Source organism: Sciurus vulgaris (genome assembly GCF_902686455.1).
Source record: "Sciurus vulgaris genome assembly, chromosome: 1".
NCBI lineage: Eukaryota > Metazoa > Chordata > Mammalia > Rodentia > Sciuridae > Sciurus > Sciurus vulgaris.
In genome coordinates this window covers 25,930,992-25,948,060 of record NC_136461.1, presented here as the reverse complement: position 1 = coordinate 25,948,060, position 17,069 = coordinate 25,930,992, and the positions used below count along the sequence as shown (strand labels likewise).

The window sequence follows — 17,069 nt, the reverse complement described above, 5'->3', positions numbered from 1 at the left end:
ATTAGCCTAAGGAAAACCGTAGAGATCCATTCAAAGGGGTCCAGAAATGGACTCAAACATATTAGGTCAACTGATATGCAACAAAAGTACCTAAGTAAATCAATTTGAAAAAACAAAAATCATTTAATGAATGGTACTGCACTGGATATTCACATGTAAAATATTTATTTTGACTTACATTATACTACATATTAAAACTAACTCAAAATGGATTACTGATCTAAATATGAAATTTAAGGTTTGTAGGAGGGAAAAGTTAAAATCTTCATGATTTTAGGACATTTGTTAATACACAAAGGGCACAGACTATACCATTTTAATAACATGGGGCTTTATCAATACTAAAAACTTGTGCTTTTCAAAGGATACTACTTTTTTTTTCCCCATAGGATAGTACAAAGATAATGAAAAGGCAAATCTCAGAAGAGATGGATGGATGTAAATGGAGAAAGATATATGAATATAGGTATAAGAAAAAACATACAGAAATATTCCCATTTATTTCTTGCCATCAAACAATCTACAGTGACAGAGACTTGAATCCAAAGTATATAAACTTTACATCCAAAAAAACAAAAAGAACATCAACAAAATTCAAAATGGACAAAGACTTGAACACATGCTTCACAAAACAGCATTTAGAAAAGTCCAATAAGCATGCTGAAAAGATGCTCAATAGCCTTATTTATCAGGGAAATGCAACTTAAAACAATGAGATGTCACTACCCAACCCCACTAAAATAGCTATAATTCAAAAGACAAAGAGAAAACCTAACTAAAATGAACCAATTCCATGAAAATTTACCAAAACAGACACAAGATGAAACATTAAATGTGACTAACATTATCTCAATTGAAAGTGAATTCATAATTTAAAACCTTCATATCTAGAAATCTCTAGACCTTGATGGTTTCACTGGTGAATTCTTTTTAAAAACTTAATGAAGCTATAATCCCAATCTTACACAAATTTTGACAGGAAACTCCTTTAAAAAAAGTAGCATATCAGGGATGGAGATACAGCTGAGTGGCAGAGAATTTGCCTAGCATGAGCAAAAGCCCATATAACCCAAGAAAAAGAAAATATTAGCAAATAGAAGCCAACAATATGTAAATACTAATATTCTTCAGCAATTTCTCACGATAAAATGACAATATTTTTTAATGTAATAAAGCTTAAGCTTATTTGGCAGAAACCAACAAAAATTAATCCCAAATGACGAAATGTAAGAACTACTTGAAGTGAAATCAAAAAATCAGTAAGAGGTAACTATTTTACCTTGATTATTACTTCAGGAAGTCCTACAAGTTTTACCAAAACAAATGAAATTATATGTGAGCAACCACTGAGGGTAAAAAAAATTCTATTCAATGATAATGGTTTTTGTCTAGATCACTAAAGACTCAAGTTTATTTTAAAAGCCTCTAGACTTTGTATAAATATTCTAGACTATTCTAGCAGTAAGAACCTAGAAATGAAAAAAATACTTCATTTTCAAAGGTAGCAAAGTACTTTGGTATAAATGGCATAAAGAAAAGCATAAAATATTTATTACTAGAAATCAATCAAAATTTTAATGAATGACATAAAACAAGATCTGTATGATAAGATGTGCCATAATACAATATGAAATAAAAACACTGATTCTTTCCCAAAGTAATATATAAATGTATGCATTTGTCAATTAGAACTCCACTCCCCCCACCCCCAGTGCCAGGGATCAAACCCAGGACCTCATTCATGCTGAGCAAGCATTTTACCACTCAAAGCTAAAATCCCTCCAACAATATTTTTGAAACTGCCATAGAAATACATCTTACACTGAATTTCATACATGGTATTTTTTATGTGTTACCAGGAAACATAAACATGAATATTCACAGAAGATTTATAACAGAAAAAGTGGAAACGTCAAGGAACCTACAGACAACATAATATAATTTAAAACTGTAATGTATTTTAAGTATAAGACTAAAAATATAAAATTCCTAGAAGAAAACAGAAGGGGGAAAAAAAAAAAAAGAAAACAAGCAAAAGCTTCCTGATACTGGATTTGGCAGTAATTTCTGGGATATACCAACAAAAGCACAGGCAACTAAAGCAAAAGTAAGACAAATGGCCACTTTTTTTTTTTTTTTTTTTTTTTTTTTTGCGCGGTGCTGGGTATTAAACCCAGGGCCTTGTGCTCTACCAACTGAGGTATATCCCTAGCCCTGGGCCACATTTTTTAAAATATTTTTTTTAGTTGCAGATAGACACGATATCTTTATTGTACTTATTTTATATGTGGTACTGAGGATTAAACTCAGTGCCTCACACATTAAGATGGACACTATCAAAAACAAAATAACAAGTATTGATGATGATATGCAAAAATTAAAACCCTTCCACACCCTTGGTAGGAATGTTAAATCTTATAATCACTGTAGAAAACTGGAAGGTAGTTTCTTAAAAAGTTTAAAATGCATTGCATATGATCCAGTAATTCCATTTCCGAGAATATATTTTTTAAAAAGTCAGCATTCCAAAGAGTTTCTATCTGCATACCCAAATTTACTGCAGTATTAGTCACTATAGCAAAGAAATAGAAACATCTCAAATGCCCATCAAATAGATAAATAAACAAAATGTGATATATGCATACCACTTATCCTTAAAAATTAAGGAATTTTGACATATTTCAACAAAGATAAAACAACATTATGCTAAGTTAATACATCAGCAAGAAAAAACAAATATTATATGATTCCACTTATAGGAAGTAGCTAAAGGAGTCAAACTCTTAGGAAAAATGTAGTTGCCAGGGGATGGGAAGAGGGAGTAATAGAGAGTTGTTGCTCATTGCATATAGGGTTTCTGTTTTATAAGATGAAAAGGTTCTAAAGATTTCTTGAACAATGTGAATACAGTTAACACTACAGAACTGCATGCTTAAAATGGGTTTAGGGTAGTAAGTTTTCTTATGTTTTTGACTATTTTAAATAAACAGATAAAGAAGTATGTGGTATCTTTACATAATGAATTATCATATGTTAGTAATCAATGAATAAACTACTTACATTGATACAGCCAAGTCTCAGGAACACATAAAGAAAAAAAGCAAGGGTAATATATACACTATGATTCAAAAACAATGCAAAGTTCAAAAGTAAGGAAAATGAAAGATATTAGTTATAAATATGGTAAAATTATTTTTTAAAGCAAGAAAATAATGTTCAGGATAGTGGTTACTGAAGAACTGGTTATTTACATGGGATTGGAGAACTGGCATCAAAAGCATGAAATTTACTTTTTTTTAAAAGTTAGGGAGCAAAGTCACAGATTCTTGTTTTATCTCTCTCATGTTATATTTTGGTGCTTATTTAATAATTTATAAAAACAGATTTCTAAAACTCTAAGAAATTCTAGGACAGCATATAATCAAGAGATAAGAAAAACTTTCCTAACCAAGACTACAAATCCAGATGTTACTTTTAAAATTGCTGAAATTTTTAAATGTTAAAAAATTTACTTAGGGGGCTGAGGTATATACCTCAGTGGAGGAGCACTTGCTTAGCAGGTGTAAGGCACTGGATTTGATTCTCAACACCACACAAAAATAAGTAAAATAAAGGTCCATTGACTACTAAAAAAATTAAAAATTTACTTAGGGCTGGGATTGTGGCTCAGTGGTGGAATGCTTGCCTCACGTGGCTGTGGCACTGTTCAATCCTCAGCACCACATAAAAATAAATAAATAAGTTAAAGGTATTGTGTCCACCTACAACTAAAAATATTTTTTTAATTTACTTAACAAAAGATGACATAAAAAAGAAAGCTAAACACAGGAAATCAGGACCCCAGCCTCCATTTTCAAAAGAGTTTTTAGTTATGCATTCCAGAAGTTAAAAATACTGAGGAACACAATGATTGTCTATCTTTTTAAACATATGCCTAAATATTCTTCAAATGTTTATTATGGTGTGACTCACCTTAACAATTTTTATGATAATATAAAACAAGACTACAACCTGGCATTAAAAAGGAAATAGAAAAATAAGCAAAAGATATTCAACAAATATTTGTGACTAGACAATACAGAAGAACAAGTTCAAATGTTAAACATATTAATTCAATAAGACTAAAGAACATGCAAATTAAAGTAAACAACAGAGGTTTTACATCTACTGGATTGGCAAACACTAAGAAGAGCTATAACATGTACTGAGGAATGGGACAAAGTATTCTTATACCTGCTGGCTAAAATGTTAGATTTAAGGATTAAAAGTAGTCCACCAATCCTATTAAAATTAGGCATATCCCTTATCCCATAATCTCTACTCTTCAGAATCTATGCACAGATAGAAAGTCACAAATAAGTAAGGACATATATGAAAGGATTCTAAATGCATCATTTTTTATCATGGCAAAAGGAAAAAAACCCTAAGAACAATGTAAATGCCTAAAAACGGGGCAGAAAAAGACTTACTGTGCAGTTAAATCACAAAATATTATATACTACAAGAGGTATAGCTATTCCCATTGTGATGGAAGGATTTCATGAAGTACTTTTGGAAGAGAAAAGTAAAATTGACTAGAGTATGTATATGATTCCACATTTGCTAAACAAAATACCCCTCAAAACTATTACATATATTTATCTATGTATGTTCATGGATAATAATTTTAAGAGCACTGATAAGAACATGGAGCTACCTACAAAGCTGTTGACATCAACTATGAAAAGGGACAGGGTCAATGACATGGAAAGGAGAGAACAAACCAAAAGAAATGTCAAAAAACTACTCTAAAAAAAGAAATACATAAACAGATTCATGTAATTTATGAGTATGTATTACAAGAAGTGATTAATGCTGTGGAGATTTATATACATACATATAGTATGAGTTTTTTAAAAGTTACTCTATAGTTAGAATGAAATATTTAATTACAGAATCCTATGCTGTGACAGCACACTGTATTTTCATAAAAATGGCCATAACATCACCTTACATCCATGTGCTTTCCATAATGTGACCTTGTCTACCTCCTATAAAGATGAAGAGTCTGCAACTTCTTCTGAACCCAGGCAAGCCTGTGACTTGCCCATAGACCATGCAATGTGGTGGAAGTGATACTGTGAGGCTTCAGAAGTTGAATCAAAAAAGATGATACAACTTCTGCCTTATTCACTGGATTACCAATTTGCGTGGAACCCTAAGCCACCATTAAAAAAGTCTGACTACCCCAAGGCCATCTGCTATGTATGAGGAAAGCAAGCACGGACTATTTCCTGGTGCTCAAGTCACTGTCCCATACTTTGAGTCCTCCGGCCTAGGCACCAGACATAAGTCAATCAACTTTAAGGCTATTCTTCCAAGTTACTCCAGGCTGCTAGAGTCACCCTCAGCCTTCAATTCTTCTGTCAAGACCCAAGACATTGTTTTATGGTGGGGGAGTGATCCCTTTCTGAATAACTGAGTCACCCAGTCTTTGAGCAGAATAAAACTGTTGATATTTTATATTAAGTCTCAGATGGTTTAAATTGCATGTAGTAATTAGAATGCAAACTCAAACTGTGTTCTATCTTACACAATTTTAAAAATCCCAGAAAACTATGTCAATTGACTTTTAAACCTATACTGGTGATTAAAATGTCAAAGTTCTAAAACACATGATACACAGATAAATAAAAGTTTCACAAAATAACTGGAAGAAAATCACTATAGTTGGCTCAGTATCCATGTAGGACTGTTTCCAGGATTCCTCATAGATTAAAAAAATCTACAGGTGCTCAAGTTCCTTATATGACAAAATGGCATTGAATTTGCATGTAAGCTAGACACATCCTCTTGTATAATTTAAATCATCAAGATCACTTATAATACCTAATATGATGTAAATAGTTGTTATACTCTATTGTTTACAGAAAATGACAATGAAAAAACTATACATGCTCAGTACGCATGCAATTTTTCTCCAAATATTTTATCTAAGTTTTACTGAATCCAAAGATACAGAACCCATGGATATGGAGGACCAAGTATATTTTCTAAATCATTCAACATAAATAAGTTTTAAATATATACACAATTCGGTTACTATACTTCATCCATGTGTCTCTGTACATGTGTTATAAATGGCCACATTCTATTTTTTCATCTTTCATTGGAGAAATAGGTCCGAATCCTATACTACAAATCATCTTATGTTTACACACTTACAATCTGCTTTTATTCTCTATAATCTTACTGATCAATCTGAACTAAATTTCACATACAATTCTTCAGTTTCTCTGACAAAACTCAGTATTACTGATAACAATACTGAAATATAGCTGTAATTTGTTCACAAAAACACAGAAATAAAACAAAAATTACTTTAAGTCCATAATTATACTGGTTACTGGTCAATCTGCTTAATTAAAGAAGCACCTCTGTCTCTATTTAATTAACTAAAATATTGTAGAGCACTGTAAGGTGCCCCCCCCCCCCCCCAACACCAGTTAAGGACCTAGCAATTCTCAGGTTACACCCCTGAAGAAACTTTCACAATGTCTGAAGAATTCAAACATTCAACAATGAACAATGTAAACAAAAATATGTAAACAGTTCTGGTTATAGGTAGAAAACTATTCAATTATCAGGGTTTTTTTTAATTGTTTTCTTATATTTTGCTTTTTTAAAAATTGTATCAATTTTCTTAAATTGAACTGTATTGACAAGGCAGATAAAATTCAGCCATAAACTGATATTGACTCCCCATAAGCAACAACAAAATCCTCAGAGTTAATACTCCTTAATATATTTCAAAGTTACTTTACAAATTCCTTTATTCCTATCAAATGATTGTTATTCTTCCAAAACTGTGACTAAAATGAATTACAGGGTAATTTAGAAACAGGTAATGAAAGATTTTAAAGGAGGAGCTAGCCAGGTGCAATGGCACACGACTGTAATCCCAGCAGCTTGGGAGGCTGAGACAGGAAGATCCCGAGTTCAAAGCTAGTTCAGCAACAGCGAGGCACTAAGCATCTCAGTGGGACCCTGTCTAAATAAAATACAAAATAGGGCTGGGGATGTGGCTCAGTGGTTGAGTGCCCCTGAATTCAATCCCCAGTAATCTCCACCCCAAAAAAATAAAAATAAAGGCGTGGCTTTAGAGTGAGGTAGACTTGCATACAAATCCTGACCCCATCAATTAAAAGCTAAATGATATCTCTAAGCCTTAGTTTTCTCCTTAGTAAAATGAAGTCAGCCATATTATCTTCATCCACATGGTTTGCTGTGGAAGATAATGCCCACCAATAACAATTCTTCTCTTCCTTACTAATAGATCCTCAATTTTATTTTTGGCAACAACAGGCTCTGACACAGGACTATAATTTCCAGCTTTCTTTGAAGCTAAGTTAGGCAAGAAATAGACACCTGAGATTCCTCACTGTCAAACACCTATAATCCGCCATTTGCCTGCCTCTCACCTCTCCATCGCTTGCCTTACACCTATACATCACCCAACGCACGAGGTTCACCTCGCAATTGTCCGACAACAGTCAGCAAACCGATCCCCAACCGCCAGTAGAGCACCAGCTGCCTGCTGTTGCCTGGAAGTTCTCTCTCACAGTACCTGCAGGTTTGATTACACATACCTGCCGCCATTTTGAGACAACAGTCAGGCCCCTTAGGACCCCTGGCCAAACTGACTGAGCGCCATCTCCAGGATCCCTCAGCCCGACATATCACTCCCTGCCTCTGGGGCCCTTACATCGACTGATTGCTCCCTGCCACCAGGAACCCCAGACAGACTGACTGCGCCCTATCACCAGGACCCCAGACCGACTGAACCAGGCCTCCAGGATTCCAGAACCACGCCAACACACTCGACCTCCAGGACCCCAACCTGACTAACCCCACCCCGACTCCAGGACCTCCAGCTGACCACGTCTACACCCTGAGCTGCAGCTCCCCATTGCAAACACATTTCGAAGCCAGAGTGGCCATCTGACATAATCCTGGAAGCCAGAGCTCCGATCTTTAGGTGGGGCAAATCCCACCCTGAGACACCTGCTGGAGGCTTGAAGCTCATTGTCAGATACCTCTCATGCATCAGGCTACTGAAGACTGGGAGGTTTCATTACTATATGACTCTTATACTGTCGATTTTCTGTTTTCTCCTTATTGAAAAAATTTAGGTTTTTATTTCTTTACTTTTCTTCTCTCTTTTCCTTTTGTTTACCTGTTCCCTCAGAGTCTCTTTCTCCCTTTTTTGCATGCTAACATCCAATTTCTTTTGATTACACTCTCACCCTTTCTATTATCTAGAACTTCTGTATATTCTTTTCTTATCCCATTAACAGCCACATTCTACATCCCTCTGCATCCTCTTTGTCCTCCATTAGAAATTGCAGACCTTATTGCAAATCTGTTTGCTTTACCGAGATAATATTTGAACTCATTCTGTTTATCATGACAATTTTGTTATTGTCTTCATAGGGGCTATTTGGTCTAGGATTGCATAGTGTCTGATTTGGGCACTGCTAATATTGATCTCCCCTTAAAGAAAGGGTTTTGGAAACCTATAGGGCCACTATAAGCCTATAGGGGGAAATCTGCAATACCCCAGATCTACACTGCTAGAGGGGAAGATACATGAACAACATGAAAAAACAAGGGAAGAAAATGATCCAAACAAATCTAGATTCTATATTAATAGAATCCAATGACAGCATGTTAGAAGAAATGTCAGAAAAGGACTTCAGATTATACATGATTAAGATGATTCACGAAGCAAAGAATGAGATAAAAGAGCAAATGCAGGCAATGAATGATAATACCAGTAAGCTGAAAGAGCACCTGCAGGAAGTGATTTCCACAAAGAGATAGAGATTCTCAAAAAAAAAAAAAAAAAAACACCAGAAATCCTTGAAATGAAGGAAACAATAAATCAAATAAAAAACTCAATGGAAAGCATCACCAAAAGACTAGACCCTTGAAAGACAGAACCTCAGACGATGAAGACAAAATATTTACCTTGAAAATAAAGTTGCCCAAACAGAGAAGATGGTAAGAAATCATGAATAGAATCTCCAAGAACTATGGAACATCATGAAAACACCAAATTTAAGAATTATTGGGATTGAGGAAGGCACAGTGATACAAACCAAAGGAATGAACAACTTATTCAATGAAATAATAGCAGAAAATTTCCCAAGTCTGAAGAATGAAATGGAAAATCAAATACAAGAGGCTTACAAGACACCAAATGCACACAATCACAACAGATCAACACCAAGGCACATTTTAATGAAAATGCCTAACATTCAAAATAAAGATACGATTTTGAAGGCAGCAAGCATCAGGTTACACATAGGGAGAGACCAATACGGATAGCAGCAGACTTCTCAACCCAGACTCTAAAAGCTAGAAGGGCCTGGAATAACATATTTCAAGCTCTGAAAGAACATGGTTGCCAACCAAGAATCCTATACCCAGCAAAACTAACCTTCAGATGTGAAGATGAAATAAAATCCTGCCATGATAAACAAAAGTTAAAAGAATTTACAAATAGAAAGCCTGGGCTACAGAATGTTCTCAACAAAATATTCCATGAGGAAATGAAAAACAACAATGTAGGTCAGCAAAGGGAGGAACAACCTTAGAGAAAAACCACTCAAAGGAGAAACCAAGCCAACTTAAAAACCAAAAATAAGCCCAAATGACTGGGAATACAAATCATATCTCAATAATAACCCTGAACGTTAATGGCCTAAACTCATCGATCAAAAGACATAGACTGGCAGAATGGATTGAAAAGACTCACCAATATGCTGCCTGCAAGAGACTCATCTCATAGAAAAAGACATCCACAGACTAAAGGTGAAAGGATGGGGAAAAAACCTACCATGCACATGGACTCAGTAAAAAAGCGGGGGTTTCCATCCTTATATCAGTTAAAGTGGACTTCAGCCAAAGTTAGTCAGAAGGGATAAAGAAGGACATTTCATACTGCTTAAGGGAACCCTAAATCAGGAAGACATAACGATAGTAAATATTTATGCCCCAAACAATGGTGCATCCCTGTATATCAAACAAATCCTTCTCAATTTCAGGAATCATATAGACCACAACACAGTAATTCTGGGTGATTTTAACGCACTGCTGTCACCACTAGATAGATCTTCCAAACAAAATCCAACCAAAGAAACCATAGAACTCAATAATACAATCAGTAACCTAGACTTAATAGACATATACAGAATATTCCATCCATCAACGAGCGGATTCACTTTCTCCTCAACAGCACATGGAACCTTCTCGAAAATAGACCATATGTTATGCCACAAAGCAGCTCTTAGGAAATGCAAAAAAATAGAGATACTGCCTTGTGTTCTATCATATCATATGGACTGAGAATAGAAATCAATGACAAAATAAAAGAGAGAAATTACTCCAACACCTGGAGACTAAATAATATGCTATTCAATGAAACATGCATACCAAAAAACATCAGGGGAGAGAGAGAAAAATTCTTAGAGGTAAATGAGAACAATGATACAACATATCAAAATCTCTGGGACACTATGAAAATGGTAATACTAGGAAAATTCATTGCATGGAGCGCATTCCAGAAAAGAATGAAAAGTCAACAACTAAATGACCTAACATTACATCTCAAAGCCCTAGAAAAAGAACAGAATATTAGCAAAAGTAGCAGAAGACAGGAAATAATTAAAATCAGAGCTGAAATCAATGAAATTGAAACAAAAGAAACAATTCAAAAAATTGACAAAACAGAAAGTTGGTGCTTTGAAAAAGTAAACAAAATAGACAAACCCTTAGCCACACTAACAAAGAGAAGGAGAGAGAAAACTCAAATCACTAAAATTCGTGATGAAACAGGAAATATCACGACAGACACCACTGAGATACAGAACATAATGAGAAGCTACTTCGAAAATCTGTATTCCAACAAAATAGAAACTACCGAAGACACTGACAAATTTCTAGAGACATATGCTCCTCCCAAACTGAACCAGGAGGACATACACGATTTGAACAGATCAATATCAAGCAATGAAATACAAGAAGCCATTAAAAATCTACCATCCAAGAAAAGCCCAGGACCAGATGGATTCTCAGCCAAGTTCTACAAGACCTTCAAAGAACTCATTCCAATACTTCTCAAAGTATTCCAGGAAATAGAAAAAGAGGGTACAGTACCAAACTCATTCTATGAAGCTAATATCGCCCTCATACCCAAACCAGGAAAAGACACATCAAGGAAAGAAAATTTTAGACCAATATCCTTGATGAATATAGATGCTAAGATCCTTAACAAAATATTGGCAAACCGTATCCAAAAACATATTAAGAAAATCGTGCACCACAATCAAGTGGGGTTCATCCCTGGAATGCAAGGATGGTTTAAATCTGTAAATCAATAAACATAATCCATCATGTCAATAAACAGACTTAAGGATAAGAATCATATGGTTATTTCAATTGACGCAGAAAAAGCGTTCAACAAAATACAACACCCCTTCATGCTGAAAACACTAGAAAAAATAGGGATAGTGGGAACATCCCTGAACATTGTAAAGGCTATTTATGCTAAGCCCATGGCCAACATCATTCTTAATGGAGATAAACTGAAACCATTCCCTTTAAAAACAGGAACAAGACAGGGATGTCCTCTTTCACCACTTCTATTGAACACTGTCCTCGAAACTCTAGCCCGAGCAATTAGGCAGACCAAAGAAATTAAAGGGATACAAATAGGAAAAGAGGAACTTAAGGTGTCACTCTTTGCGGATGACATGATTCTATATTTAGAGGATAATACTCTAAAAAACTCTTCCAGAAAACTTCTAGACCTCCTCAATAAATGCAGCAAAATAGCAGGCTATAAAATCAACACACATAAATCTAAAGCATTTTTATACGCAAGCGATGAAACAGCTGATAGGGAAATGAGGAAAATAACCCCATTTGCAATAGCCTCAAAAAAAATAAAATACTTTGGAATCAATCTAACCAAAGAGGTAAAAGACCTCTACAATGAAAACTACAAAATATTGAAGAAAGAAATTCAGGAAGACCTTAGAAGATGGAAACATCTCCCATGTTCTTGGATAGGCAGAATTAATATTTTCAAAATGGCGTTACTACCTAAAGTGCTATACCGATTCAATGCAATTCCAATTAAAATCCCAATGATGTACCTTACAGAAAGAGAGCAAGGAATCATAAAATTCATCTGGAAGAATAAGAAACCCAGAATAGCTAAAGCAATCCTTAGCAGGAAGAATGAAACAGGGCGTATCGCAATACCAGAACTTCAACTATACTACAAAGCAATAGTAACAAAAATGGCATGGTATTGGCACCAAAACAGACAGATAGATCAATGGTACAGTATAGAGGACATGGACACAAACCCAAATAAATACGATTTTCTCATACTAGACAAAGGTGCCAAAAATATGCAATGGAGAAAAGATAGCCTCTTCAACAAATGGTGCTGAGAAAACTGGAAATCCATATGCAACAGAATGAAACTAAACCCCTATCTCTCTCCCTGCACAAAAATCAACTCACAATGGATCAAGGACCTTGAAATCAGACCAGAGACCCTGCACCTTATAGAAGAAAAAGTCCAAATCTTCACCTTGTTGGCTTAGGATCAGACTTCCTTAACAGGACTCTCATAGCACAAGAAATAAAAGCAAGAATCAATAACTGGGATAGATTCAAACTAAATAGCTTTCTCTCAGCAAAGGAAACTATCAGCAATGTGAAGAGAGAGCCTACAGAGTGGGAGAATATCTTTGCCACTCATACTTCAGATAGAGCACTAATTTCCAGAATATATAAAGAACTCAAAAAACTCTACACCAAGAATACAAATAACCCAATCAACAAATGGGCTAAAGATATGAACACACGTTTCACAGAAGAAGATCTACAAGCAATCAACAAACATATGAAAAAATGTTCACCATCTTTAGTAATAAGAGAAATGCAAATCAGAAGTACACTAAAATTCCATCTCACTCCAATTAGAATGGCGATTATCAAGAATACAAGCAACAACAGGTGTTGGAGAGGATGTGGGGAAAAAGGTACACTCATACATTGCTGGTGGGGCTGCAAACTAGTGCAGCGACTCTGGAAAGCAGTGTGGAAATTCCTTGGAAAACTTGGAATGGACCTACCATTTGACCCAGCTATCCCACTCCTTGGCCTATACCCAAAGGACTTAAAATCAGCATACTACAGAGATATAGCCACATCAATGTTCATAGCTGCTCAATTCACAATAGCCAGACAATTGAACCAACCTAGATGCCCTTCAATTGATGAGTGGATAAAGAAACTGTGGTATATATATATACAATGGAATATTACTCAGCTATAAAGAATAATAAAATTATGGCACTTTGCAGCAAATGGATGAAATTGGAGAATATCATGCTAAGTAGATAAACCAATCTCAAAAATCCAAAGGGGGAATGAACTCACTGATAAGCGGATGATGACACATAAGGAGGGGTGGGAGGGGGGGCAAGAATGGAGGAAGGAGGGACTGTATAGAGGGAAAAGAGAGGTGGGAGGGGTGGGGGGGTGGGAAAAAATAACAATGAATCAAACATCATTACCCTATGTAAATGTATGAATATGCAAATAGTATGCTGTTACTGCATGTACAAACAGAAACAACATGTATCCCATTTGCTTACAATAAAAATAAATTTAAAAAAATGAAAAAGAAAAAGAAATATACACCTAACCACACAGGTAGAATTTCCAGAAAAAAGGCCTTTAAGAGGTTGATTGTGTTGAGAAGTGTGCTGGTTTTGCTCTCCTTCCTCCCCTGGAAACATCATCCATCGTAGAACACCAAGACATCTTGAAAATGGAAGCCATGCATTAAGAATGCAATAGAGAAAGCTGAAGGCCCCTGGATCCCTGAAAACCATGAACCCATATTATCATCTGGGCTTCTTGATTATGAGAAATAAATTTCTATCCTGTTTCTACTATAAATAGTTGAACCTAATATCTGAATTTTTAAAGAATAATACTTGTAAAGTTTTTTACAAATAAACTCATACATTACAAGCAATCAAATAAATTTTTGAATCCAAATAACAACTTCAAGGACAAATCAGTTATGCTCCTACTTTTCCTTTGAAATTGTCAAGTTTATTACATTCAGTGAACTTGCTCTATCATTAAGAAAATTAACTGATGCTAAACTAGCCACAGTAGCACATGCCTACAATCCCAGCAACTAGGGAGGCTGAGGCAGGACAAACATTCAAGCTAGCCTCAGCAACTTAGTGAGACTCTGTGTCAAAAAATAAAAAAGACTGAGGATGTAGGTCAGTGGGATAGCAGTCAGGTCAATCCCCAGTACCAAAAAACGAACAAAATTAATCACTGCTGAATGACCACTTGGTTATCTCAGAGTCATTTAATGAAAAGTCTTTAAGAAAACAGCTATGTGAATACATTAAAGAAAAATAATCTCTGTACAGTATTTGAACTTCTTTCAAACGCCACATTAACCATCAACAGATGGGAGAACATGAATGATTCACAGTATCAGTCACTTTCTCTCATACCATGTATCTTGAAAAAGCACAGCACATATTCTCCTGACAAATGAACAAGATGGACAACTGTACATTCTCTTTTTACCCATAAAATGAAGACTTTTTTCTTCTAAATTCCATTCACTAAAGACACTGTATCTCTGAAAAGTCAATTTAGCTTTTTTGCCTCAAATTCCTCACTAATGGGATTAAGTTCTATCGATTTATGTATACCAATAATTAGCATATACAATAATTTGCTAAAAGTTACAGAATTCAATTAACAAAATAAATATATGAAGTTTCATGTCCTCCTGACATCTTGGGTCAGGAGTACATGGTAAGTCTAGCACTACAACTGCAATATGATTTTGAGGCACTCGTTGAAATATGATGAATATGACGAATCTATTTTTTCCTGGACGTGTATCCTAAGACAAAGTGTAAGGCCTTGAAAACCATCTTTGGTATCCTGAATATTATTCAGAAAGCAGTGTGCCCTTACTAATTCTAAGAGATGTTTCTACATATTCATGGAGAGAGGCTTGGTGTCTCCTCAAAATTAGTCACCTCCCTGCTTCCAGAGCTTTCAATATCTCTTTAATGATAAACTACCAGAAAGGAAGAGAAAAAGGGAAACTGTACGACTTACATCTGACCTTTGGTGTAAAACCAACTACTTGTACATCTCGAGTTTTGTTTTGTTTAGTTTAGTTTTGTTTGCAATGCCTGGGATCAAACCCAGGGTCTCAAGCATGCTTGGCAAGCACTCTACCACTAAGCTACATCCTCAGCCCTTCTCCAGCTTAACAGTATCTGAGAGAGTAGAGTGAAAAAGCACTATTAGCCAGGCGCAGTGTCACACACCTGTAATCCCAGCAGCTCAGGAGGAGCAAGAGGATTGCTAATTCAAATTAGCAATTTAGGGAGACCCTGAACAGCATAGTGAGACCCTATCTCTTTTAAAAAGCAAAACACAAAAGTAGGGCTGTGAATGTGGCTCAGCAGTTAAGCATCCCTGGGTTCAATCCCCAGTACCAAAAAAGTTTTTTAAAAAGATTTTAAGGACTGGGGATATAGCTCAGTTGGTAGAGTGCTTGCCTTGCATGCACAAGGCCCCGGGGTCAATCCCCAGCATGCAGGGGGCAGGGGGGGATTTTAAAAAGCACTATTAAAAATATAAACATAAATGTTAGGTATAAGACTCCAGATAGAGCAGCTTGATTACAGCTTTAAAGACAAATTCCTGTTGCCACTTTTAAGATTATTGTTATTGCAATAACTACCAAATACAGCATCTGATTAAAACCTTCATTGAAAAATTATTTTGTTCATTTCCATTACCAATATATAGACTTAAGCACAGACACGTCTAGAGCAAGTATTCAAAAATTACTTGGTGAAGGCTGGGGATGTGGCTCATGGTAAAGCACTTGCCTCGCAAGCACAAGATTCTTGGTTCAAACACCAAACCAACAACAACAAAAAAAACACACAATGAAAATGTTGGATGAGGTGGTGCAAGCCTGTAATCCCAGAAGCTCAGAAGGCTGAGGCAGGAGGCTCAAGAGTTCAAAGCCGGGGCTGGGGTTGTGGCTCAGTGGTAGAGCGCTTGCTTTGCATGTGTGAGGCACTGGGTGCAATCCTCAGCACCACATAAATATATAAAATAAAGACATTGTGTTCATGTACAACTTAAAAAGAAAAAAAAAAAAAGAGTTCAAAGCCAGGCTCAGCAAAATCAAGGTGCTAAGCAACTCAATAAGACCCTGTCTCTAAATAAAATATAAAATAGGGCTGGGGATGTGGCTCAGTGGTTGATTGTCCCTAAGTCCAATATTCAGTACTCAAAAAAAAAAAAAAAACGAAGTAGTGGTAGAAGAACATGTTCTAAAAGCTGTTTTAACATTTGATTGTTTTCCTGTATCACACTATTGGTTCAAAGATGAACATCAGAATCAGGGTGATCCAACGATAATGTTTCTTCTAGGAACTTAAAATTAAAAATGAATAAACAAAGACTAAAAGTCACTGCCATATAACTGTTCTCTGACAGCACTATAGAGAAAGGCCGGTGATCTTTGCTGAGTACCCTGTAGGAAATTTGTTCTTCACCTCCACCCTAAATTTTGTGGAACACCAAATATACATCTAAAATGTTTCTTCCAGATAAACTAGCTAGTCTACTTTGTTGCCTGTAACAAAACCAATATTCAATAATTAAATACACTGAAGACCAGAACTAGTTATCTCAATATCAAATAAAAAAAAGTTAAGACTAGTCTTAAAAAAAACTGTTATCATTCGAAAATATTACCCAGCAAATTCCAAAAAGAAACAACCTACTCACAGATTCTACTGGTGGATGAAAACTTTAAAAAAAGAAAGGTACCTGATCTTTTCTCATGCTTTCTTTCTCCTACTTTCTTTCTCTCTCCTCCTCTCTTTTCACACTCTCTCTTGCCCACGCCCTTTCTCTTTTCCTCTCATTTT

General features: G+C 35.5%; 1 protein-coding gene across 1 annotated transcript in view; it reads right to left on the bottom strand.

The window, feature by feature from the left end:
* ZMYM4 (zinc finger MYM-type containing 4) overlaps positions 1 to 17,069 on the bottom strand; it is a 179,824-nt gene that overhangs the window by 81,783 nt on the left and 80,972 nt on the right.